Source organism: Ursus arctos, unplaced genomic scaffold (assembly GCF_023065955.2).
Source record: "Ursus arctos isolate Adak ecotype North America unplaced genomic scaffold, UrsArc2.0 scaffold_12, whole genome shotgun sequence".
NCBI lineage: Eukaryota > Metazoa > Chordata > Mammalia > Carnivora > Ursidae > Ursus > Ursus arctos.
In genome coordinates, this window is record NW_026622786.1 from 28757969 (window position 1) to 28784458 (window position 26490).

The following is a 26490-nucleotide window of genomic DNA, read 5'->3' on the forward strand; positions in this document are numbered from 1 at the left end:
CAAATGAGCCACCCAGGTGCCCCTCAGCCTTAGCTCTGAATGCTCTAGGCTCAGGACTGCTAGAACCAGTATCATCATCATCATTATCATTTTAAATAATGATCATTTAATCTGGATTAGGTACATCTATGACATTTAAATAATTGTTACTGTACTTTATTACTGAGTAATTGGTATTGTTTTCTTATGTTTTTTTATTACTAAAGTAACACACAGAACACAGAAATTTTGGAAGATAGAAAAACATTCTTTTGGTGTACATTTAGTACATTTTTCAATTATATAGATTTATTTTCTTTTTTTCCAACAATAATGGTTATACTGTAGTTTGTTTTAGAGCCTATTGGTTCACCGAGTAATAGATGACAAATGTATTTCCATATTGCTCTTCTTCTATAATAGAGATTTTAGTAGCTGTGAGGTATTCCATTATATGGATTTTATATAACCAGTTCTTCATTATTGGACATTTATTTATCAGACACTGATAGAAGCACTTACTATGAGCCAGGCATAGCTCTAAACGCATTTAGCCCTCATGATGACCCTATGAAGTAAGTGCTACTAATATCCCCATTTTGCAGATGAGGAACCTGAGGCACAGAGAGGTTAAATAACTTATCCAAGGTCACACCACTTCGTAAGTGGTGGAACCAGACTGAAACACAATTTGACTCCAAGTCTGTGCTTCTAATCACAGCACTTTGCTTGCCTCCTGCTCTGTCTACTGAAAAGTAAAGACCTTTCTCCACTGAGGAGAAAGGCTTGATTTACAGAAGATTGCTCTGGCAAAAAAGGGAACCACTGTCCTGTGAGTCACTGTTACTTAGAATTAAATTGTCAGCTGTTAGGCAAAGAAGCATCTGGGCGGGATGGGCAGTGTTAGCTCTGCAGCCTGGAAGGCAAGCCCAGGAGGGGCCGCAGACCCAGGTTCAACCAGCCTGAGACCCAGGTTAGTCACCCTGCGGCAGAACCAGCCTTGGAAGGCAGCCCCAGCCTTGCCCGAGCTCCAGTAACTTGCTCGCACCAAACCCAGAAGGCCTTTGCTTTGCGCGCCGCCACGGGAGCAGCGGCATCTGACCCAAGCCAGCCTCCGGGAGGCGGGGGCCCGGCAAGGTAGGAAGCGGCCAGCGGGCTGCTCTCCGCCCTGGGGCGCAGGGCCGTGCTGAGCCCGTGGAAGCTGGCCCTGGCTGTGGAATGGTGTTGCTCCAGCCTACAGGGTGGCTTCTGGGGCAGCGCCTGGAGCTTAGGACAATCCTCTGACTAACCCGCAGAGGCTCCAGGGGGGTTGTTTGCTGGGTAATTCCGAGTCCTTTTTCATCGTAGCCTTGAGTCTGCACTTTGGATCTGGCTACCTCCTTTCCTGACCTTTCTGTTCTAGTAATGATAATACGAAGTCGTGGCTAGTGCTGGTAATTGTTCTGTTTTACTTAAATTCTCGCAACAGCACTGTGGTGGGGTAGAGCAATAGTTAACGACAATTATCCTCCTTTTAGTGATGAAGCCAGGGAGCCACACAGAAGTTAGGCAACCTGATAGAAGGGAAAGGGTGTCAGAGCAGGGAACCTTGACTGGAACCTGCACCCCAGAGCAGGCCGCCACACGCTGGGCCTCAGGAGGTAGCCGTGCCTGGAAGGGAAATGCTAGATGAGTCCCCTTGCTCCCTTAGTCCTAGCACCTCTGTGAGGAGGAGATCTGAGGAAACAATAGGAATTTGCTAGGGACAGTTAGTAGTTGCATTTTAAGGGCGCCTGGGTGGCTCAGTGGGTTGAGTGTCCGACTCTTGGTTTTGGCTCAGGTCATGATCTCAGGGTCATGAGATTGAGCCCCGAGTTAGGCTCTGCGGCTTAGCTGGGAGTCTGCTTGTCCTTCTCCCTCCCTCTCTGCCCCTCTCCCCAATCTCTCTCTCTCCCAAATGAATAAAATCTCATATAAAAATGCATTTTATATAAGCACCTTAGGCAATTGTTTACAGGAGCTTGGAGGTTAATGTGAAATAACATTCATGCACGTTTCCCTGGGCGGTCTGTCAGTTTGCCTTTATTCTTCTTTTACGGGAGAACGTGGAACACTCAGATACCACATCCAAAGTCAGTGTCACAGGGTAAATAGGTCTGGGGAGCCATGGTTATCACTGCGGTCCTAATACCTGCCCCTCTAAATGCTTAGAAGATCAGATGCTTAAATTTGGGATAGTCCATGAACTTCTCCCCCACACATAAATCCCACACGCGGAGTTCCTAGTGGAGCCAACACTCTGCCCCCTTCTCCTGGCTCTGGAAACAGCCGTGGGTGGGGGCAGAACCAACCTCCCAGCTTAGGAAGATGATTGGCTTACTTCGATAACAATCTAAAGACTATATAGAAAAGATGCTTTATAATGGAATTAGGTAAGACTGGCAAAAACTGGCTTTCCTATCCTCAGTGATTTTGGGGTGTGTCTATTGAGTTCTGGAGTTTTCTTTAGAAAAGAAAAGATGTATTGTTTTAGCTGCCAAAGTCTTTGAAGATAAACCACGAAAAATAAAGTGCCATGTTTGATAGGCTTTATTTCTTTTTTCTTTTTTTTAATTTAAATTCAATTTCTGATAGGCTTTAAAAAGTAAAAACAGAGAGTTGCTGCTGGGCTGGTCGGAGTCGTGGTCCCGTTATTGGCTGCGTTAACGATGTAGCCCCTGACGTCCTCTTCTACAATCTCTTCTCCCCACTGTGAGCAGATCGGTCACTGAAAAGTGCAGTAGGTCAGGTCGCTCTCCGCTCTCCGGCCTAAAACCTCACCGTGACTTCCTGTCACAGCCAGGCCAGGGCCCTGTCCCTTTGCAGAGGCGGCGCAGGGCACGGCGGCGAAGCTGAGATCCGCGCTCTGCCCCCTCGCGCGCGAGCTGTGCGACTTTGGCTGCGCGGGATCGCGTCTCTACATCTGTACTCTATCCATTACCTCAGACAGTGCGACCCGTGGCTGCTCTCCCGGGCCTGTGTGTCACAGCCACAGCTCGCGCGGGGCTCGACTAGGATCAGGTTTGAGGCCCCCGAAGTGCGTGGGTGGCCGCCACTCTGACCCTAACGAAAACACGAGGGTGGGTGATGGTTGTATTCCTGAAATTAAAATCGAGGTGGGAGCAGGCCCTCTCCTTCCTGTGGGAGGAGCTGCAGCAGAAGCCTGCGGAAATCGGATGCCCAGAGCTCCGGGGAGGACCCGTTGGGTTCTGTGCCGCTGCCCCGTGCGCGGTTTCCGAAGTCCCGGGCTGTCATCTGACCTCCAGACTTAATGGAGTGTTCTGGCTTCACGTCCGCCTCCGAGGGAGCTCGGGACCTGGCGCGGCACCGTCCGATCCGGGACAGGGTACATGTTGGCCCCAATCTACGGGCCCTGGGCCTGAGCCTGGGACTCCCCGGACTTACTGCAGGACCTGGTAGCCCCGGGAGCCCTTTCGGTGGCTCAAAGCCAGGTGCCAGGTGTGGCAACTAGGTCAGCGCGCTGAGCAAAGCTGGCCTCGGACCTCCCCCGACGCTGGGCCTGAGCTGATAAGTTGGGGTAACAGAGAGGAGACTGCGGCTGTTTTTAAGACTTCTTTCTGGCCGGTGGGCTTGGATTTCTTGTCCACGTCCTCCCTCCCTTCATCAATACCCACATCCCCTCACCCCATACCCCCTACATCTAGACACACATTTTCTCCCCATAACACCAAACAGGATTCTTGGACCATTTAAAGGAAGGATTCGCAGGCATGTGGCTTTAGGAGGGATCTGTCACAGGGGAGTGGGATGCGTACAAGGGTTTGTGTTTGGCCCCAAGACCTTCCGATATGACAATGTCTCTCCTCAAGTTTCAGGTGGGTTTACAGGAGGGTTCGGTTTCTTCTGTGGATAAGCGGTGTGTCCATGCGACCCCATCCCAAACCACAGGTCTGTGCACGGCCTGGGCTCTTCAGCCACACTCGCCCAGCCCCTTCTTGGGCTGGGTCCTGCCCTGCCCCCATGGGTGACTCAGGTGCCCTCAGAGGAGAAGGTGGCTATTGGGCAGGTATGACCGGTGGCTCAGGGACCCAGGAAGTGGCTCTTCTGCCTCAAGTACCCACTGCCTAACTGGTGAATCACTAAGAGAACGCTGGGCCGCAGGGCAATCCTCTGTGTCCTGTGGGATACACCAAATATAGATGCAAATCCATCTTCTGAAAGAGGCCCTGGGGGTGGGGCTAGAAAGTGGGCATGCGGGTTGGGGGGGGAGACAGCACATTAACCAGGCCCCCGGGGTCCTGCCCAACCTGCTCTCCACCCCGTGCTTTGCAGTCCGCATGAACTCTTTTTGTCCTGGTGGCTTTATGTTATTCCACCTTTTATAAGTGTTTGTTAATTTTGTTTTATTTTTTTCAAAGGTGAATGCCTTTGTGAAGAAATGTCCCATGTTAGGAATCTGTGGGACTTTTCTCATTACCCAGCTGACCTGACATGGGATGGGTGCTTGACTTTGGCTCCAGGGGAGGGAACGTGTGGCCATGGGGCCCCCCATCTTTCAGAGCTCTCCCTTTCCTCCCACAGGCACATTTTGGGTCAGATGAGGGGCTTCAGGTCCCCTAAAGGAGGCTCGATAAAGGGGACCAGTGACAGCAGAGAACACACCTCATGAGCTCGTTTCAAGGAAAGTGAAGGATCTCATAATGACAGTTGTGTGTATGGTGGTGACTCAGTGCGTGGATGTGCCAGGCCCTGTGCTCAATGCTTCGCTAATGTTATTGTGTCTAATTCTCAAGGGCCAGTCCAAGAGGTGAGTACTGCTGTCATCCCCACTCTACAGTGTGGAACCCGAGGACCAGAGAGGGTGAAGCAGGTTGCTAAAGGTCACACAGCCTCAAGCAGCAGGGCCAGTCCTCAAGCCCAGGTTTGACTCTGAAGGCTGCCCTTTGGACCCCCACCCCATCAGCCTCCCACTCAACATTGCCCACTGTTCCACACTGCAGGCGGAGGGACCCCAAATGTCTGGGCAGCCCCTGCCTCCAAACCTGCTTCCCTTCCCCTTAAAGCCCTGAGCGTCAAAATCCCCTCCACGGATGTAGTGTTTCTTCCTGTGGAATCTGCTGAAAGATCGCTGCCCACTGTGTCCATGTGTTCTTCACGGGAGAGTCCTGTAGGGGAAAGATTATCAAAATATTTGCTGGCCTTGCAGGCAGTGCTTAGAGTCGTTGCCAAGCACTGCTGGGTGTGTGAGATGGGAGGTGCCACTGTTCTCTTGCTTCTGTTTGTATCTGCTGAAGGGAAATAGGAAGAATCTAATGGGAGTTCTGTTTAGCCTTCTATGAGCCCAGCAGGGATGTTCAAGTACAGTACAGATGTCAGACAAATAAATAGGCATTTAAGAATTTTCCAGTTGCTGGGGCACCTGGGTGGCACAGTTGTTAAGTGTCTGCCTTCGGCTCAGGGCGTGATCCCAGTGTTCTGGGATTGAGCCCCACATCAGGCTTCTCCACTAGGAGCCTGCTTCTTCCTCTCCCACTCCCCCTGTGTTCCCTCTCTCGCTGGCTGTCTCTCTCTGTCAAATAAATAAATAAAATCTTAAAAAAAAAAAAATTTTCCAGTTGGGAGCATTAGGTGGGATCTGAAATCTGAGCTGAGTGAAGTGCAATTAGCATGCTCCTGGAGTCATGAGTGTGCCAAGCCCCCGGGGTGTGACATGACCCCTGGGTCCCAGCCAGAAGACCCAGCACCTTGCCTGGCTCTGCCCTTGGAGGGGCCGGGAGGGACAGTGAGGAGAGACGACCTTTAAGAGGCAGGGCAGCATCTAGGAGCCAGGCTGTGTGAGTTTGATTCCAAGTGCCCTTCCTAAGAGCTGGGAGACTTTGCGCAAGTTCTGTCAGCTTTCTGGGTCTCAGTTTCCCCATTTATACTTTGTGTGTGTGTGTGTGTGTGTGTGTGTGTGTGTATTAAATGGGTCTCTGTGTAATATCCCTGGACCAGTACTTGGCTGTTACATACAAAGCACTCAGTAAACACTGCTATTATTGTTAACAGCCCCTTCCTGCTGTCACATCTTACCAAATGTGGGTCTTGGCAGTTACTCCCTGAGAGGTAATGCTTTGGTTGAGTAGTGGGTTGAGAAGCTGGCTGGAGGGAAAGAAGGTTCTCCCTTGCTGGCTCATATTTAATCAGCTCATGAGTTCCTCTGCCCACCTTTCCTCCCCCTCACAAGGTGCAGGTTTAATACAATGATTTCACCTGAATAAAAAGCCTTAGAGGTGGGGTGGGGGAAGCGAGGAGGGTAATTTTCCCCTGACGATGCCCTGGGAGTAGGAGCAGGAAGGGAGAGGATTGTAGGGAGATTGGCTTCAGTTGCTGAAGCAAAACTCGGCAAGCTTTTTCTGTTCCTTTTAACTATTTTGAGTTTCTCTCTCCCCAAGGGAGATACTTTGCAGGTGACATGCTTTGGGTTAAAAAAACCCATGTGTCTGAGCCAGCAAGACCAGGAAATTCAAATCAGAGCCGTAGAGCTTACCAGCTGGCCAGGGGTGTTTCTTCTCTCTGAGGTTCAGGTTCTTATCTATAAAATGGAGAGAATGATACTTATTTTACAGGGTTGTTGGAGAGTTAAGTACAATTGGGTGCTTATAGCACAATAGAGGGGCTCAGAAAGGCTAGCTCCCCCTACCTTGGCCTCCCTTCTGCTCCAGTGCTTCCGTCTGCCTGTCCATCTTCTGTCCCAAGCAGAAAAGACAGGAGGCAAGCCCCAGGTTCCTTTATGTTGTGTGCTGTTAGCTTTCTGAACAAGGCTATAATCTTTCTAGAAGTGCCCCTGGCAGGTTACAACCTGTGAGCTGTCACCAGGAGTGGATGCTGTCAAGGTGAAGCTATAAATAGGAAAGGAACAAAGGGGGGAAACTCAACAGCCCCTTCTCACTTGGCATTCAGCCACAGGTTGGTGGCCTAGCTCTCTAGCTGAGGTCTCTGGTACTAGCCGAGACTGGTGGTAGTCACAGGGTGGGCTTGGGGAGACTGCTCTCTTTACCAGGTATCCTCCACCCCATTCAAGAATGAGTCATTAGGGTTTAGGTGACGGGAGCCACTGTCATGGCTATACCGGCCTTCTTTTCTCCGGCCATGGAGGCCTTGGATGGCTGGGGGTGTGCTAGGAGGGAGTGGGATGGTGGCAAAGGGGGTAAGGGGAAGGAGTAGGGCATAATCATGGGCCTGGGCATCATATCAATAGGCTGAAACTCTGAGTTCCCACCCAGTAGTGTCCCTGGGGCTCTCAAAGTCCTTGTCATCTTCTGCCAGATCCTGGGCTTCTCTTGCATTCATCTAAGCTTTTCTCACTGCTGCTGCCAATGTCTTCTCCCTCAAGGTCATAACAATCCCAAATGGTGCCTTTTTGCAATTTAGAACAGGCCCTCTTCTTCCCAGAAAATGCACTTCTGAACAGGACATGTAGCTTGGGAAATGGGTGCACAGGCTAGATTTCAGCCTCCATTTCCTCCTTCAGTTGAACGACCTTTGCAGTGAACAACCTGCACAGCTGCACATGGCAGCCCCATTTTCCATTCTCGGCTTAAATGGTCTGGATTGGCCGTGCTGCTTTTGATGCCTCCTCTGAAATTACTGCTCCTGCCTCCACTTCCCTTCCAATAGTCTGGCCAGCTTTTGATAGGTTACAAGAAATAGCCTGGCACTATCTGGTTTTCCAACCCCTCTTTGAAGGAGTTTGTGACCCATTAATACTAGGACCGGGTCAGAGGGCTCCATAGAATCCAGTTCAACAATATTCTATTTCTTTCTCCCTTTCTTTCTCTTTTCTTTTCTTCTTTCTTTTCTTTCTTTCTTTCTTTCTTTCTTTCTTTCTTTCTTTCTTTCTTTCTTTCTTTCTTTCTTTCGAGTAGTGGGGTGAGGGTCAGAGGGAGAAGGAGAGAATCTAAAGCAGGCTCCACACCTGGCATTGGAGCCCAATGCGGGGCTCAATCTCACAACCCTAAAATCATGACCTGAGCCGAAATAAAAAATCAGACATTTAACCAACTGAGCCACCCAGGCATCCCCAACAATATTCTTTCTGATATTATTCAGCGATCTAGGCCCAGGTGAAGATTTACCCCATCTCTTATAGTAGTGTGAATACCTCGTCTATCCAAGGAGCTCCTGCAGAGGCCGGGCAGGGTTTCCCTCCACGGTGGTAGTATACACCCCGGCGTACTGGGGGTCTAGCGTCAGTCTTAGCTCTGCACCATTCCCCCAGAGGTCTGGCAAGTTGGCTTGGAAATAGCCCTCCTGAGAGCCTGCCCTGCCGTCTCCAGCTTCTTGAGGGGGCAGGTATGCGGATCAGTGTCCTCCCTCCCACAGGGCTCCACAAGCATAATATTCCCTCACGGGTGACCGGCCCTTGGGGTTCAGGGTGGTCTGAAAACATGGCATTTTATGATTCCATCTCTCCCTCTCTTTAAACCCACGGTCTCTACCAGAATATCCGGACCACCTGTTAGACACAAATGGTTCAAAGCCAAGTTTCTGGTAGCTTTGCCAATAGCCAGGAGAGGCCACTCCCTTTGAGGAGCAGAGATAGAGGTGGGCCGATCCCTGGGTGGTCCTCGTGCCGCACTCTGAAAGGCAGAAGAAGGGGAGAGTTGGCTTCAGACACATTCGTAGGTACAAGGAGGAGCCAGCTCTTGGTCACTGTGGTAACAACCAGGGGTGGAGAGAGGCTGTAAAATAATCCTCAAGCTTTCTCCCTAGTTAATAGCCGAATCTGTCCGTGTAACCTGGTAAATGTAGGCTGTTATAGGAACATGTCTGAGGGGCACTAACCCAGCTGTGTAGAACCAGCAAAGAAGTTGTGAGGAATGTGATGCCTGGAACGGGGTGGGGGCGAGGTAGGAGGCGGTTGGATGAAGGAGGGAGGAAACTGAGTCATGACGTGGAGGCGTGGGATGAATGAGGAGTTAAGGGGAGCCATCCGAAGCAGTTTGGACTTTAACTTGTGGGTGGCAAGAAGTTCTTGAGGGGCTTTAAGTAGTGGAGAGATGGGATCAGGCTCTCATTCTAGAAATAACGCTCAGGTGGCTGGGTGCAAGACCAATTGGAGAGGGGCGGGATCGAAGGGCGGGAGACCAGCCCGGATGCTCAGGAGGGCCGAGGTGACAAAGGAGGAGGAGCCCTCCTGGAGTGGCAGTAGGGGAGGGAGAGGAGGGCATGGATTTGAGCACTGTTGAGGCACAGAGTCCCCGGGACTTGGTGAGTAGGGCGGTGATGAAGAGAGATGGGGAGCCAGGATGGCTCCCAGGGTTCCAGCTCAGGCAACCCGCCTGACGTACAGAAGTATAAGAGAAGGAGGACTGGCATTGGGGTGAGTCAGGTTTGGGATGTGCTCATTTTGAACTGTCTGCGCCACAAGCAACATTCGGCAGACCATTTGGAGGCAAAATTGAAGCTCAAGCAGCAGATTGTGGTAGAACTATGGAGAACCATGTCCGGAGCTCGGTGTGGCTTTGACACTGGGGCACCGGAGGTGTTGTCACAGGACGGGAGTAGGCGGCTTTGAGGGCCAGCCAGCTCCAGGCTGGGTTCAGAGGAGTGTCTGACAATGGGGGAGTGCAGTCCAGGGGTTCCCAAACGTCTGGTATCCCACGGACACACGGGGTCTTGTTGAACACGGCTTCTCCAGGTCTCTGTGTCTCTCCAATCCAGACCTCTAGGAGACCGCCTGGGAATCTGCATGTTCAAGTTCCCCAGGAGATTCTTAGGATCAGGCAAGCTGGAGAACATTGACATCAGGGTGGAGAAGGGGTATTTAGAGAAGAATGGGTAGAGGAAATGTTTGAAGACACTGGGAAGGAGTGAGCCGTGAGAGATGGGCCAGGGAAGAGGGCCGCGAAGAGGGGTGGAGAAAATCCATGCCCAGAGGGCTTATTTTGGATGGTGAGCAAGGATTCCCCTTTCTTTCCTACGTGACAGAATTGGACCAAATTCAGCTTCTGGTCCTGGTGAGGAGGACTGAAGAGTGTGCCTGGGAGCAGTAGGAGCTGAATCACTTGTGGATGTGGGTTTGGGTCGTCTCTCCTCTGAGTTGTCTCATCCGTCACTAGGAGGTTGGTTGAACGTTGCGTCAAATCCTCTGCCTCTCTCTCTTCCTTGTTGTCTGGCTCTCATCCTGGTGGGTCCCAGGAGCAAATGGCCACAACTTGTCATTGAGTTTCAAAATACAGAGGGGCTCTATTAAGTTACCTCACCTCTGTTTCCAAATAGAGCCAATAAAAAGCTAAAAGCCATTCTAAGAAGGAGTTTACACCATCTCCAAAATTGTATGGGCTTAGATGACCCTCCCAGGACTGGAAGGTTTCCTTTCTTCACCCCTTGGTGACTCAAGCAGGGCATCTCTGGATCCCAGAGCTGGGGCCAGACAGATACGTAAGTGGGGTCGATGGCCACCAGTATGACAACCACCCCTGCCTGACGTGGTATGCATCCCTCACCGGAAATCCCACAAGGAGGCAGGTGAGGTTGAAGCAGCAGGTGTGGAGGAAGAGACCTGGGCTTTAGAATCTCTGTCAGATCTCTGAAACTTTTAGGCATGTGACCTTGGGCAACTTAACTTCCCTGATCCTCAATTTCCTCTTCTGCAAAATGAGCATAATATCTACCTCCAGGTGCTACTGTGAGGACTAGACAGGCGAAGCCCAGAGTGCCAGTAGTAGGTGCTTGAGCAACAGGCAGGCCAGTCACTACGGAGCGGTATTGGCTACACTCTGCAGTGAGAGCCCAGAGCAAGGGACCGGGGCGGGAGAGTGCAGGGGGAAGAGTCCCTGGAGCTACAGCTGACAGTTTGTCCCCAATAGTTACCAAAATCACGGTAGTCCTTGTCCACAGAGGCATCTTAACCTGTCCCTTATTTAGCTTTGTTACCAGAGGTGGTAACAGTATAGTATTATTTCTGTATAAAGTGCCTCAGAGTCAAGGACTACCTGACCTGCTGTCCCCAGCGCCTTGTACTTTCGGAACTCTCTCTAGGTGTTCATTAATCTTATACTCTGAATCAAGACACAGAAAGCACAAGTCTAGTCATCCGGAGTACCGTGTCTAAGAAAGACTGACATGACTCACTGCAGAATATGCAAGGATTATTCACTGATTTCCTTCCATGTGGCCCATTTGTCACCGCCTGGTCACGCTGTGAGGAAGAGCTCTTCCTATGCCTTCCAAGTTCATGAGCCCCAAAACGGAGCCAGACGAGGTCACATGGGGAGCTCACAGGGGTTTGAACTTCCTGGAAACGCTGACAACCAGGAAGTCCACCTCCCACTCTCATTTCAGACAGGTCCTTCAGGCAGGAGGAGATTAGGGCAGCAGCTTAGCCCCCCTACATCTGCGATAGGAAATCTACGATAGGAAAAAGGGATTTTCCTCTGGCTGCCTGGGGATGACGAGGTTGATGACTGGCACATTCCCCTGGAGGAAGGTTGCTGAGCCGGGGCAGGGCCTTAGGCACAATCACCTGGGAGGCTAGTAAAATGTGGGGTTTGAGTCAGCTGGTCTGGGGTGGAGCAGAAATTTGACACTGAGCAGAGTTTCAGCATTTCTGACAAGCCCCCACCCCACCCCACCCCCCCGGGATGGTGACACTACTGTTCCCAGACCCCTGGGTAGGAAGAGCTCTGAGGACAGAGTGGGGACTGGGGGCGGGCGCCTGGGACTTCACAGTTCACACCTGTGACCCATCTATGTGGTTTCCTGCCATGGGGGAAATTCAAGTGTATGGGGAGGCCCAGTCTGTGATCCCCGACCCACTGGTAACTCCCACAACCCCCACCTTGTGCCTGAAAGTCTGTTCAAAAGTCCAGTTTGCAAATACCTACCGAATGCCCACCAAGTACCAGGTACTGAGTTAACCCAGCTGGCTTGCTTCCTTTCATGCCATTTTCAAGCACCTCAACCCAAACTCTCCTGCTCACTCTGAGAAACAGGGCCTCACACTGGGAGGTGACATAGGCAGTGGGGTCAGGAAGTCCAGCTCAGGGGCCTCCACATCTTAGCTATGTGCACTTGGCTGGCTACTTGGCCTCTGTTTTCTCATCTATAAAATGGGCTTAAACTTCGCCTGTCTGGGTTGCTGAAGGGATTGATCTAGATGATGTGTGTAAAGCTCTTAGTCTAGTGCCGGTGAACATAGCTACGAATTTGAATTCAAGCTGTGTTTCCTCCTGCAGAACCTTTGGCTCTGCCCCTCACTGCAGACACTGCTTCTATACTAATTCCAGGGGCACTTGACTGTGTCCTTACCTTTTGGTAATTTTGGTTCTGTCAAGAAGGCCATTCAAAGGAGTTCCAAATGGTCACCACCCAAGAGGAATGCCCCATACCAACTGAGCATGTGTGTATCTTGGGGAGGGGGAGTTTCATGTGAAGAAGGAACCAGAGAGGAAAGGACCAAGTTGATGACCTCACCCAGCTCTCCCCTTTGCTATCCCAGCCCTTGCACTTGGGTACTGAGGTGTGTGGCAAGCACCTCGTTACTGATAATGCAGTCCTGTAGATCCTGCATACAGTAAACGATGTGTTTAAAAAGTCACTGGCAGACCCATGATCGTCTCTATCATAACCTCACTTTCATGCACTTGCATTCCAAAGGGCTTTCTAAATTTAAATTTTAACAGTTCATCATGGCATTTTTCAAGCATTCACGAAAGTAAAGGAAATAGTGTGACAAACCCCAGCTTTAATAATTATCCACATTTTGGCCAGCACAAGGTGACCTGAGTGGAAGAGAAAGTTGTGGGATCCTGCCCTGGGATTGCACGCCCCTGGCACCCCCCGGGGAGTGAGTTATACAACATTCATGTCTTGTTGGGGGTCAAGGCAGGGGAGGCTGAGAATTCTGCATCTCTTCCCTCTGAGAATGGTAACAACCCCACCTGGCAGGGATTGACTGAGCCTGAAAAATGGGCGGCATGGTTGGAGAATGTCCTTCCTTGGCTCCCGCCTGACCTCTGTACTCACGAGTGGAAAATGAGGAAGGATCAGGCAGAGCCAACAGGTTGCTAAGCTGGGAGCAATGGGCAAAGCTCCACTCTGAAATTTCCACCGCCTCCCCTCCCGGCAGCCACCTGCCTGCTGAGGTCACCAGTGTCCTCCAGGATGGCGTGGGTCCTGTATTGTAGAATGATGACTACTGTAAAGATAAGCACCATAAACAGCCGAGAGAAAGGGAGAGTGTAATCTGACCCTGGGCCGGGTGGACCCCATAGGGAGGGAGTCTGTCACACTTGTTAGTGAATCAACGTTAGCTCTGAGGTGTGGAGGAGGCCATGGACCCCACTCAGCTACAGCAGCCTGTGAACTGAGGGATCGTCTCCCCCGGAGGCACGATCACGGAGCACTCCCATCCTGTCAGCGTTGCTATAGTGCTTTCCTTCTGAGAGGTTGCGGGCACCGCTTCTCAGAAGCGGTGCCCACATCTAGTCAGGCTGTGGGGGGTAAGGAAAGAGGAGGGAATGTAGAACGAGAAAAATCTACATTTCAGTCCTGGCTCTGTTGTTTATGGGGTTCAGTTCTGTTGTTCTGTTATTTTATTTGCCCTTGGGCAAACCCCTGAAACTCACTAACCTCTTTCAAAAAATGGGGATGAAATTTTACCCAAGAATGATTTAAAAACTCAGATATATAAGTATTATTAATTTTATTTTCTTAACTGCACTGGTTTCAGGCAAAACTACAAAAGATGAAGGGTTAATTTAGCACTTCCACATTCTGAGCCAATTCCCCTTGTTCCCAAGTCCCCCTTCTCTACTTACTCCGGAAGCACCAGATGCTTCCACACAGCCAGCCAATCAAGAAAACAGCCAATTAAATTAATATTCACTAAAGGGCTGGTAATTTAATCTCAATAGAGGAAATAATCTACATTTAACAAGCACTTACTAAATGCTGGGCACCAAATGTATTTTGTGCGGTTCTCCCAGCAGTCTCATGAGGTATGTGACTATCACCCCCATTTTACAGATGGGGAAACTGACACAGAAGTAAGACATTTGCTAAGAATCATGGAGCTAATCAGCAAACACCGGGATTCAAATACAGATGTGTCTGACTCTAAAAGCAATGCTATTGGTTTATATCATTTTGTTTTCAGATACTATAACCTAGTGATTCAGAGCACAAGCCTGGGTTGTGCCAGATGGCCTGGGTTCAAAGCTCAGTGCCTTTTCATATCGCTGTGTGACCTGGACAGGGACCATGTCCTCATCCATAAAAAGGGATAAGAATAGTGCTACCTCATAAGATTATTGTTGGAATTAGATGAGTTAAGATACATAAAGCTCTTAGAATGGTATCTGCCACATAGTAAGTGCTATGTAAGTTATTATTATTTATGAAAGCAGTCAGAGCTCAAGGAAAAAATTCAAACAGTTTAGAATAACATGAAGGAAAAAGCAAAGTCCCCTCCTGCTCACCTGTGAATTTCACCTCAGTTTGATGGGAGAAAATTCTCTCAGCGGTGCCTGGATGGCGCAGTCAGTTAAGTGTCTGACTCGTAGTTTCAGCTCAGGTTGTGATCTCAGGACCCTGAGATCGGACCCTGAGATCGAGCCCTGCGTCTGGCTTCATGCTCAGTGCAAAGTCTGCTTAAGACTTCGTCTCCTTCTTTCTCGGGCCCTCCCCTCCAAATAAATAAATCAATCTTAAAAAAAAAAAAATTCCTTCACACATTTTGTACATGTAGACACATAAACCCACACAAATATATAAGCTTGTTATTTGTACATTAATGGAGCAATTTGCTTTTTTCACTTAGTGGTATTTCAGATCCCTTTCGGTATCAGTTCCTGTAGAATTACCTCATTCTTATCAGTTGCACGGAGTGCGCCATAGACTAGATGCACCGTAATTTAGTCATCCTTCTGCAGGTAAACACTTTATTTAAACCACGATCAGTGCTGCCATGAATATCTTAGTGTGCACAGGTGAGTATTTCTGCAGAACAGAGTCCTAGAAGTAGAACTGCAGGGCAAAGGACACATTCGGAGCCCATGTCCTATTAGGTCATCTATTAAGGATTAACATTGTTTTACTGAACAGAGGACTATAGAGAGAGGTTGTGCCCAACACAAAGGAATGAGCAGCTAATCGTGGAGTTTTAAGTGATAACATTGTTACGAAGATTTTTTTTTTTTTAAGACAGTGAGTCCTACGACATCCCACAAACCATTCTATTAGGCTGAAACCCACTTATCTGGGAAGCCAACTTTGTTATCAAAGATTGAATTAGTGCACCTAAACAAGTCAGGTTTTTCTTTCAGTTTGACTCCTCCTGAAGCTGGCAGGCTTCACGTTCCTTTCATTTCCTCCAACCTTCCAGGTTCCTTCTGTGGCACCAGACAATGCTGGCAGGGCTGCCCTCCACCCCAGGCCGAGGCAACCTGCAGCATCTAGACTGAGCCCTTTCCCAGCATAATTCAAGATGGCAGCCAAGTGGCCCTTGTACTAGGTTTTACATACATGTATTTCCTCTTTCTTCATTTCCAGACAGAAGCATTTCTTTTCCAAACTCCCCCTTCTCCTTTATTTCACCAGCATCAACACTCTGTCTCCAGTCCTTTTCAGCTCTCCCTTCTCTCTGTTCCACAGCACAGAGGACCTCCGCTGAGCCCCTGTTTCTCTCGCTCTGTGTCTGGGGCTATGCTATCTGATGACATACTCAGCTTCCTATCTCCTCAGGCTAATGATGCTTTCCATAATGTAGGGACTTAAAATTTGTTTTCTAAGTGACATTTTTTAAAAAAGATTTTACTTATTTATTTCAGAGAGAGAGAGAGACAGAGAGAGAAAGTGGGCGACAGAGTGGGGCAGGGAGGGGCAGAGGGAGAGGGAGAAGCAGACTCCCTACTGAGCAGGGAGCCCGACTTGGGGCTCGATCCTAGGACACTGGGATCATGATCTGAGCCAAAGGCAGATGCTTAACCAACTGAAACACCCAGGCTTCCCAAAATGACATTTAAAAAAAAAAAAAGATTTTATTTATTTATTTGACAGAGAGAGAGAGTGAGAGAGGGAACACAAGCACAGGGAGCTGGAGAGGGAGAAACAGGCTCCCTGCTGAGCAGGCAGCCCCAATGTGGGGCTTGATCCCAGCACCTTGGGATCATGACCTGAGCCGAAGGCAGACACCTAACGACTAAGCCACCCAGGCACCCCCCAACATGACATTTTTAAAAAGATTTTATGTATTTATTTGAGAGAGAGAGCAGGAGCAGAGGGGAGTGGCAGAGGGAGAGGGAGAAGCAGACTCCCCGCTGAGCTGAGCAGGAAGGCCCATGTGGGGACCCTGGGATCGTGACCTGAGCCGAAGGCAGCCACTTCATGGATTGAGCCACCCATGCGCCCCACTAAGTGACATTTTTAATAATAAAAATGATACACGTTTACTGGAAAAGAAAAATCTGAAAGGAGAGCTTTGTAAATGTGGAAATTCAAATTGTCTGGAATGCCATGATTATCCAGAGATATTTTGATGTATTCTCTTTCAATTGTTAAATACATTGAGAAGCTTATTCATGCAAAGCTGGTCACTAAATTAAGAAAGTAACTGGGGAACAAGTGTCTGGAGTTTGGTGATGAGACAAGCCCTGAAACGGGTAGTTCAAATGTAGACCATCCGTCCGAGGTGTACCTTGTATAGAAAATGAGCCTCTGTTGTCAAGAACTGCCTCTTTTTCGCTCACTCACTCATTCAGTAAGTATTTGAGGGTCTTGCCAGCCACGGTCTCCTACAATGACTTCTCTAGCCAATCTGACTGAGTTGGCAGCCATCACACAGACCTTTTGGAAGCCGAGTTGACTTCCCTGCTTGGTCGACTGGGGATTTCCATGACAGCAAGTCGACAGCTAGCTCTTCACGGAGCAGGAACCTCGACCGTATGGTTTCTGAAAATACGGTAATGCTTGCTGCTCTGATGCATGTCAGAGATGCCAGCTCTTTGTGTCAGTGGTTTATTATATACGGCTCCAGGGAATTCTGTCTCTCTGTCTGCAATTGTTTGAGTTCAGATTTTCTGTTTGGTCTTCATCAGTTAATAGCTGAAACATCTGTTGTTCCTTACTTCTTACCATTTAGGGCTGGACAAAGCTGGGATTTTAGGAGTTCTTTTTTCCTTAAAGTACATTTTGCCCGACGCCTGTCCCCGCTGCCTCTTCACTGGTGATGGCCTGGAGTGGGTGGAGGTCAACATACTACGCTGTGGCAGGAAGGGATCAACTCTAGTCGAGCTCTCCCTGGCAAAGCCTCTTGCACTGCCCAGAAGACATCCCCTCCATGTCACCAGTTATGTTTCCCTTCACGTGTCTCTTTGGTCCAGGATTTGACTGTTTAAACATTAATGTGGAAGCTGGCTGTACACTTGAAGAAATCTGAATCCTAAAATTGTTTATAGCACAACCCACATCCATGGCATTACATTTATTTAGCTTATAAGGGAGCTTTACCATTAATACAAAGATGAAAGGACGAAGGGTCGAGAGGCCTGAAGTTCGTTCATTCATTCATTCATTCATTCAATAAATGTGTACCGCCTGCCAGTTATGCTCCAGGCCTCAACCTAGGGACGAAACAAAAGTACAACCAGACATGGATCTTAGAGTCTATCGAGCACCAGATGTTAAACAGAAATAACAAAAATAAATGTGTAACTGTGAATGGTGACAAATGCCAAGAAGGAGAGGGGGCTACAAGGCACATATGGATGGAGGACCTGTTCCAGGTTTAGGGCATCTTAACTTGGGTTGGTTATTAAATTTCAGGGTGCTTCAGTCTTCTCTTCAGTAAAATGGGGATACTACTACGCTCTCTGACTCACAGACATTGAGGGAAGAGTGATCGTGTACATGAAGGGCGTTGAAAAATGCTCAGCGTACCTAGATGTGATCACGTTGCTCTCTAGCAGAGGCAGCTGCTTCTGGCCTCTTCCACAGCTGTCATCAAGCCAGGCATTACTCAGCCTCTTGGGCTGCAGACCTTTTTGATCATTTTCCTTCACCTGCCAGGCCACTGGGGTCAGATAGACCTGGGATTAACCTTGGTTCTGCTCCCTACATCTACTGTGAATTTGGGTAAGTTACTTAGCTGCTAAAATCCACTTTTCTTCTTTGTGAAATGAGGCAATAATAGTACCAGCTCTTGGCTTACGGCTTGTAGAGCACTTAGCATTGTACTTGGCTTGTAGTTACTCCTAACCCGATTGTAGCTACTGTTATTGTCATCATTATTATTAACTCTTGCCAGTTATTTCTTGCTAATAACTTTGGTCATTTTGGGCCTTCCATTCCCACTACCGCCAGCCTGGTCAAGGCCCTTGTCATGTGACAATTGCCATAGCCTTCTAATCAGTATCCTGCTGTCACCTCTCTGGTTCATTCTGCATGGTTTCCAGAATGAGCTTCCTAAAATAACAGTGCTTTGCATGTATCACCACTTTTCTTTAATATTATCATTGAAAAAAAATTCTGCAGCTCATACCACAAAGAGCTAAGCTTCCTAACATGGAATGAGGTCCTAGAACATTGATCATAAAGAGACCTACAAATGGATAGAAAAGTGGGAGTAGAAATTCCAAAAGGGAAAAATAAATGACTACTGAACATGAAAAGATGAGCAGCCTCACTTATTATAAGAGAAATGCAAATTAAAATTGCACTAAAATTCACATTTTACTTAGAAGGTTGACAAAAATTCAAAAGCTTAATATAGACTTTCTGCCCAGCATGTGGGGAAAATAGACATTTTCTTATATTGCTGGGAGGTATAAATTGGTACGGTCCCAATGGAAGGCAATTTGGCATCACTTATTGAAATTACAAAAGCATATACCCTTTGACTCAGGAATTTTACCTCTGGAAATTTACCTTACAGGTACACTTGTACATACCAATGGCGTATATACAAGATTATTCATTGCAGTATTGTTGTAATAGGAAAGGTTTGAAAACAACCTAAATGTCCATGAATAGGGCACTGATTGAATAAATAACAGCACATCTCTTCAAAGGAGTACGGTGCACTACTATGAGAAAATCTCCAAGATATACTGTTAAGTGAAAAAAAAAGCAAAGTGTAGAACTCTGGGTATAGCATGTTACTTCCTGTTAGGGGTTGGGGATAACATATACACACTTAGAGAAACTCTGCTAGGCATGCATGATATTAATAGCAGTTTTGCCTGTGGTGGGAGGGGGACTGGGCAGATAGGAGACAGAGTCAAGCGGGGGACTTTTCACTGTATACCACTATATTTCTCCATGTTACTTAATCAGAAAATGATGGTTGACCCTTGAATAATGCAGGGTTTAGGAGCACTGACCTCAGTGCAGTTGAAAATTTGCATATAATTTTTGACTCTCTAAAAACTTAGCTACTAATAACCTATAGTTGACTGGAAGCCTTACCTTCCATAGACAGTTAACACATGTTTTGTATGTTACATGTATTATATATTGTATTGTTACAATAAAGTAAGCCAGAGAAAAGAAAATGTTATTGAGAAAAAATCCCAAGGAAGAGAAAATACACTTACTGTACTGTCCTGTATTTATCCCCAAAAATCCCCTTATAAGTGGACCTGCATAGTTCAAACCCATGTTGCTCTAGGGTCAACTGTATATTAAAAATAATATTTTCCATCCATTAATGTATTGAACACCTACTATGAGCCTGGCACTGGGGATACAAGTGTGAAAGTAGTTTTGTAGTGGAAAGACCACTGAACTTGAAGTTAAAGCACCTGATTCAAATTCTGACTCTGCCTCTCACCTGCTATGGATCTTCGCACCTAATAGGCATGCAACAAATATTTGTTGAATGAATTTAGGTTTGACATTCCTTAACCTTTCTGAGTCTGTTTCCTGCCATATGAATGGGGCTAAAGATGCTTCCTCTCGCAGGGGTGTTGTGAAGACATAGAATGTATCATGAATTAGAGTATAGTTAATGATAACTACTATATGCCGGGCACTTTCACATTTATTATTTCCTTGACTCCGCACATGTGTTCACTCACTCACTCATGAGGAAATGGAGGGACTGAGAGGAACAGTGACTTGCCCAACCCCTCTCTATATGTGAGTCGTCTAGTCTTTCTTTATTGCTACCTCCCTAATGCTCCACAAAGAAGAAAATTTACATATAGTAGGTGCTTAGAGAATTTTGAAAATCAAGAAAATCCAACTTATGTTTTATCACTGCTTTCAGGGACACTTCAGAGGAGCAGAAAGTTGGTAAATGTATTTCTGATAATTCAGTTTAGATATATATCAGCTGGTCTGACATTCACTGCACTGAACATTTCAGGAAAATTCAACAAAAATGATAAGTGTGTACTTCTCACGAGGTAGGGAAGATCAAAGCCAACCCACAAAAACACCTATGGGGAAAACGGAGAAACTCATTCTTAAGGATGCTGCACTTAGAATCTTACAGACTTGCCAATCTTTCTTAAAGGGATGAAAATGACATAACGTATATCCAACGTAGGGGAGCCTCTGTGGCTCAGTCGGTCAAGCTTCCAACTCTTGATTTCAGCCCAGGTCATGATCTCGGGGTGGTGAGATTGAGCCCCAGGCTCACGCTGGGGCGTGGAGCCTGTTGAGATTCTCTCTCCTCTCTCTGCCCCTGCCCCTGCTAAAAAAAAAAAAAACAAAAAAAACCCCAACATGGCACAATTTTTAAAACATTTTTATTGGAGTAAAACATGCAAGGAGAGCAGTGCACAAACCAATTAGTTTGTATAAAAAGGACAGTTAATTTTTATAAAATAGATCTATATAACCAGCACCTGGATCAAGAAATAGAATATTACCAGCATCTGGAGCCCTCTCTGGCTCCCTTTCCATCACTACCCAACCCAACCCTCAAGATAACCCACTCAAGATAACCCAACCCTCAAGATAACCAGTATCTTTACATTTAACATCGTTGATGTGTTTTGACTGTGTTTGGAATTCGCGTAAATGGATGTATTTAGTATGTATCCATTTGTGTTCAGCTTCTTTTACTGGACATCCTATTTGTGAGATCATGCTCTTGTTGGGTGTAGAGGTAGTTGTTATCACTGTATTACCCAGAGCTTGTATTTCTCCCACAGATGGACATTTGGGTGGTTTCTTTGGGGCTGTTATAAAGAGATGCTATACACATTTTTGAACATGTCTTTTGGTGAGTATGTGCATACATCTCTGTTGAGTAGACAAGATACCTAGGGATGGAATTGCTGGGTCACAGGCTACATGTTAATTTAGCCAAACAGGTCTGTAAAGTGTTGTTCGAAGTTCTCTAATATTAGCCATTCTGGTGGGTGTAAAGTGAGACATTACAACTTCAGTTTTCATTTTTGGGATGATTAGTAATTGAGAAAATTTTCATATGTGTATTGTTTTGTTTTGAGAAATGCCTGTTTATTCCTTATCTACTTATTTTCAGTCAGATATTCTGCCTTTTTCCTGCTGGTCTGTAAGCATTCCTTACAGATTCTGTATACAAGTCCTTTATTGGATACATGTGTTGCAATGGTCTTTTCTCCTTTGTGGCTTCACTTTTCACTAATGGTGTCTTCCAGGAATAGGAGTTCTTAATTAGAATGTTGTCCAATGATCAGTTTTTTTCCTTTATAGTTAGTACTGTGTGTGTTTAAGGAGTCTTTGCCTACCTCAAGGTCATGAAGTTTTTCCTTTTCTTTCTTTCTTTGTACTTTGGATAGTTTTATTATCTTTCACATTAGGTTTAAAATCCATCTGGAATGGACTTTTTTTGACATGGTACGAGGTAAGGGTCAAGATTCTTCCTTTTTCTGCATGTAGGTATTCAGTTGATCTAGCATCATTTACTGAAAACACATACCTTCTTTTCTCAATGCGTCACAGTAGCATTTTGACTTAAATTGTGACCATTTAATGTAGATCAACTTCTGTACTCTCTATTCTATTGGTCAGTTTGTCTATCCTTGTTGCCAATTACTATGTCTGTAGCTGTCTGTAGCTTTGTAATGGGTCTTGATATCCGCTAGTGTAAGACCTCCAGTTGGCTCTGCTTTTTACCCCACTAAGCCTACCTAGTACCGAAATGCCAATTCTACTTCCCCCTTTGCTTTCAGTTTGTCCAGGTGGGTGTGATTGATTTGCCTGTTCCACGGTTTGGTTATTTGTGGTTACCCGGATCTTTGTCTCATCAAAGCCCTTTAAACTGCAAGGCAGCCAGGTGTCTGCAGACAGCTAAGCCGATCTGCTGGATAATTAAGTAACGCGGGGAAGGGGGAGGAGTGGAATAGGTGGGGTGGTCCCTCGAGAGGGGTACAGCGAGGAAGTGGCCAGTCTACACTTCAAGACTGGTTTTTTGGGGCGCTACGAGGAGAACCAAACTCTCAAATCCGGGCAGAGGAGGGCAAGGCGAGGTCACCGCATGTAAATGTCGCGGGGGTTCCGCGAGGCCGCGCGAATCGGCTCGCCGGGGTGGGGCCGCGACGCCGCAAATCACCAGTTGAGGGCTGGAGCGCGCGCCGCGGGCTCAGAGCCGCGCCTGCAGCTGCCGGGGCCGGGGCGCGAGCCGGAGCCGGAGCCGCCGGAGCCGCGGGGCGCACAGGCGAGCCGCGCGCGGGCTTCTCTGCGGGCGCGCCCCGCCGACCATGAGCGGCCCGTGCCCCGGGAGCAGCCGCGGCTGGGGGAACGCCGAGCGGCGCCTCTGAGCCCCTAGCCCGAGAGCCCTGGCACCGAGCGCCGCGCGGGGAGGTGAGTGTGTGCCGCGCGCGTCCCGCGGGTGTGCTGCCCGACCCGGGGCGCCGCGGCCTCCCCCGGCTCTGGGAGGACGGGCTGGGAAGTTTGTTGGAGAAAGTTAGGATGGGGGGGGGGGAGTTGAGCCGGCGCTCCCCCTGCCCCCAGCAGAGTTGGCGTTTGGGGGCGGGAGTGGCTGAAGTGCGGACACGGCGTGTGCCCTCGGGGCCCTCGGAACTGGCTCCTATTCCCCAGACGTGGCCCGCGGCGGCAGGCGCTCAGCGAAGTGCCGTGAGCATCTCTGCTCTTTGCTCTCGAGCGGCATCCTCCTGGGCGCTGGTCTCTCCCGACCCCCACCCCCACCCCCCGCGCGTCCCGGCTGCTCAGCAGGCCGCCCTTGGTCGTCTCGTCCGGTCCCTCTCTGCTGGGGGTGGGGGGGGCAGGGCCTAGGGGCTCCGCTGGAAGCCCTGGGCTTGGAAGAGGCTAGTTTCTCCACTAATCTCTTGGAAAGTTTGCAAAGAAAGCGAAGGAGCCTGCCCAGTAACTGTTGACAACACCCCCCTCCCTCTCTCCCTTTGTTGAGAAAGAATGAATAGTTGGTTGTGTCGCTCCCTTTGCGTCGGGGAGGGGAGGAAAGGGGAGGCGAAGGGAGGGACGGTGGACGCGAGGTTCGACCTCAGCCACTCTTTCCCGAGCGGCAGCGGCTGCCACCACTTTTAAAGTTTGATCAGGTGTAGACATTTGGCTGAGAGCGGTCGAGTGGGCTCCGAAGCAGCTGGCAAGGCGAAGTGTTCCGTGGGCAACATGGTGGGTCGTGGCTGGAGTGGAAAACTCTCATTTGGATATTAACTCGCTTGAAGAAAGTTGCGAAGAGGCAAGAGCGTTTGCCTAACCTCGCGTGTGCTTTCGCGCAAAGCCATTAGCTGAGATAGAGATTGGAGCCAAGCGTTCAGAGATTTCTTTTAAACCTTGACTCTTATCTCCCAAGGCTACACAGATCTGTCCAAGGAAAATACATTGGCGGAGGGAAGGTCAGTTTAGGAGCGGATAATCTCCCTGCATGTTGCCAAGGACAGAGGCGGGAGGAAGGGGAGGCCTCGGTGCTGGGAGAGGGGGTTCCGCAGAGCATCCCTACAGGGACTGCCCAGTTAATAGTGGAGAAGCCACAGGCCAAGCGTTGTATGGGGGTGTGCAGGGGAGTGTATGGAGTATAATGTAAAAGGCTTTCCATGCCAGGGGCTCCCTCACCTCCTTGATTCCAGCTTTCTCTAAACCTGCTGAGAAGCCTGGCATTTCCAGATGACTAACCAAGATCTCAGTCTCCTGTTCATATAGAAAGACCTGCTTGTCAAACGAATGCTAAGCTTAAGAACTTTATCGTGTAAATTCTATGCTGTGTTGCTTGAAATACAGTCCATGGAAGAATTATTCATACTTCAATCATTTGGCTAGACTCCATAAATTTACTTCGAAAATAGGGATACTCTTAATTTCTAAACTGAAGAGAAACTTCATTCTAACTGCATAAGCCAATTTTTAAGTGTGTGGCGGTCCTGTCTTCCTGTCTGACTCTGCAGAGAGGTTATAAAACTACGTATCCAAATGAAACATTCTCTGTTGGGGTCGTAACTGGGTGGCTGGGGCAGTTACATTTCCAGAGCTTGAAATATGATAGAAAGTTTTTAATGCCCACATCAGATGACATTCTACAAGTTTAGGAAATAGCTCATTTTAGAAATAAACTGGAAAAACCCAAGCAGGTGGGCTGCCTGTCTCTTGCTTGACTTGCGCGTGCTCTTCCGCTTCTTCGGGATGGCTCTGGCTCTGCAAGGCGAGCGAGTTGGGCTGCTGTTGCTCGGGAGCACTTCAAAGCAAGCACAGCCGCCGAGCGGGGATCAGCAAGGCAGCACAGACGCTGGGAGTTCAGCAGGCTTGCTCTTGCCCCTATTGAGATTTCAGCTCTTTGAACATTCACCAAGGTCTCATATTTTCCAATCAAGATACAGAATCTTTGACCTTTGTATATATTTCAAGGTCTGGCATTAGACTGAGTCAGGACACGGTGTCTGTTTACCTGCATAGTAGAGAGAGGTGACGTCAGGTGGCCAAAGTCTCACCTGGCCTTTTCTTTTAAAGACTGCGTATGGGCTCTCTCGGTGTGCCTGTGTGTGTCTGTGTCTATGTCCTACTTGGTTTGGTGTGTTTATGTTTATGGCTCTGAGTTAAAACATTTACCTCCCCATCCTTCCTGGCTGCAGTCTTTCCCAGAAGCAGTGACTTCTTTTGTGGACTCTCTTTGTACTCGGGATACTGTGACGAGCAAGGCAGACAGTCCCTGACCTGCTGGGAGGAAACCTGTTTATTGAGTGCTTGCCGTATGTCAAGGGCTTTCCATACAACTGTCGCATTTACTTTTCAGGGCAATCCCACGAAAGAGGTATTTTTACAAATGAGAAACTGTCAGAGAGGTTGAGTAACTTGTTCCGGGCCACACAGCTAGTAAGTAAATGGCAGAGTAGGGATTTGACCCTGTGAATGTCTTACTTCAAAGCCTAGGTTCTGAGTCATACCATGAATGACTTAAAAAAAAATCACATAGTACATAAGAAGTACATGATGGCTAGGAACATTGAGATAGAAGCATCTCCGAGCAGAGAAAACCTGGGAGCCAGGAAGTGGAGATTTGGGGTTAGTCTTCACCATGCTTTTCCAACCATATATGCCTACCTCAGGGCCTTCAATTTGCCCAGTCCCCTGCCTGAACTCCCTTCCCTTCTTCTCTTGACTGGTTCTCTCTTTTTTTCAGGAACCTCTTCAGAGAAGCCCCCCCCCCCCCCAATCTAAGATAGCTCTCCATCCCAACCAGTATGTTCTATCATTTCATTCTGGTTTGTGTTCTTTAGGACACTGACGCTGGGGTATTGCCTGATCTGTTTTCTTGTCTGTGTTGACTGGACCTCCCCCTGGTTCCCCCCACCCCCCACCCTATCACAACTTAGGCTCCATGAGAGCAGAACCTTGTCTAGTTTATCATGTCCTCGTCCCCGGTACATTGGAAGCCCTCAGACAATATATATTGAGTGAATGAACATGTACTTCCTTTATCTGGGCTTGATTCTCTGAGATCCGACCGGATTATAACACTCGGAGATTCTGCCTAGTATAGTCAAATGTGGTAAATGGCCTTGCTCTCAAAAATGAAAGGTACTTGAGGCACCTGGGTGGCTCAGTCAGTTAAGCATCTGCCTTCAGCTCAGTTTGTGACTCCGGGGTCCTGGGATCAAGCCCTGGAGGCCTGAGTCAGGCTCCCTGCTCCTTGGGGAGTCTGCTTCTCCCTCTCCCCACCCCACCCCCTGCCCTGTGCTCTCTCTTTTTCAAATAAATAAAATCTTAAACAACAACAACAACAAAAGGTACTTGTCTTGAACCTAGATTCCAACTACACACCATGTACTTCCATCCCTTGGATTTGCCCTAGGTTTCTAGAGTCTGGAAAAAATAAAAGCAAATAAAGCTCAAGTAGGAAGTCCAGGGACTACCCTACAGTGAGGTCGTAAATGAGTCCCTTCGCTTAGAGCTCCCCCCTGTACCCTCTGCCCCACTTTTAGCTATATAGTTTAGAAGTGCCGTCTCTGGTCCGGGCCTACCTCCGCCACTCTTGGGCTTATTCAAGCTTGACATAGGACCCAGGGTTGAGCCAGTCTTTCCAAGTGACTACACATAGGGCAAGCCTGTATTTTAATGGGGGAAGGGTCCCAATTTAGAGGCAGT

The 26490-nt window shown here is 48.3% G+C and overlaps 1 protein-coding gene across 2 annotated transcripts in view; it reads left to right on the forward strand.

Moving 5' to 3' along the window:
* The first annotated feature begins 929 nt into the window (after positions 1-929).
* BCAR3 (BCAR3 adaptor protein, NSP family member) overlaps positions 930-26490 on the forward strand; it is a 130749-nt gene continuing 105188 nt past the window's right edge. The window contains exon 1 of one of the 2 annotated variants that reach the window (XM_044383636.3): positions 930-952. The gene's annotated coding sequence lies outside the window, so the exon portion shown is untranslated. Of the gene's footprint in view, positions 953-22539; positions 22738-26490 lie in introns of those variants that run through there. The other variant, XM_026497588.4, reaches the window with a different exon arrangement.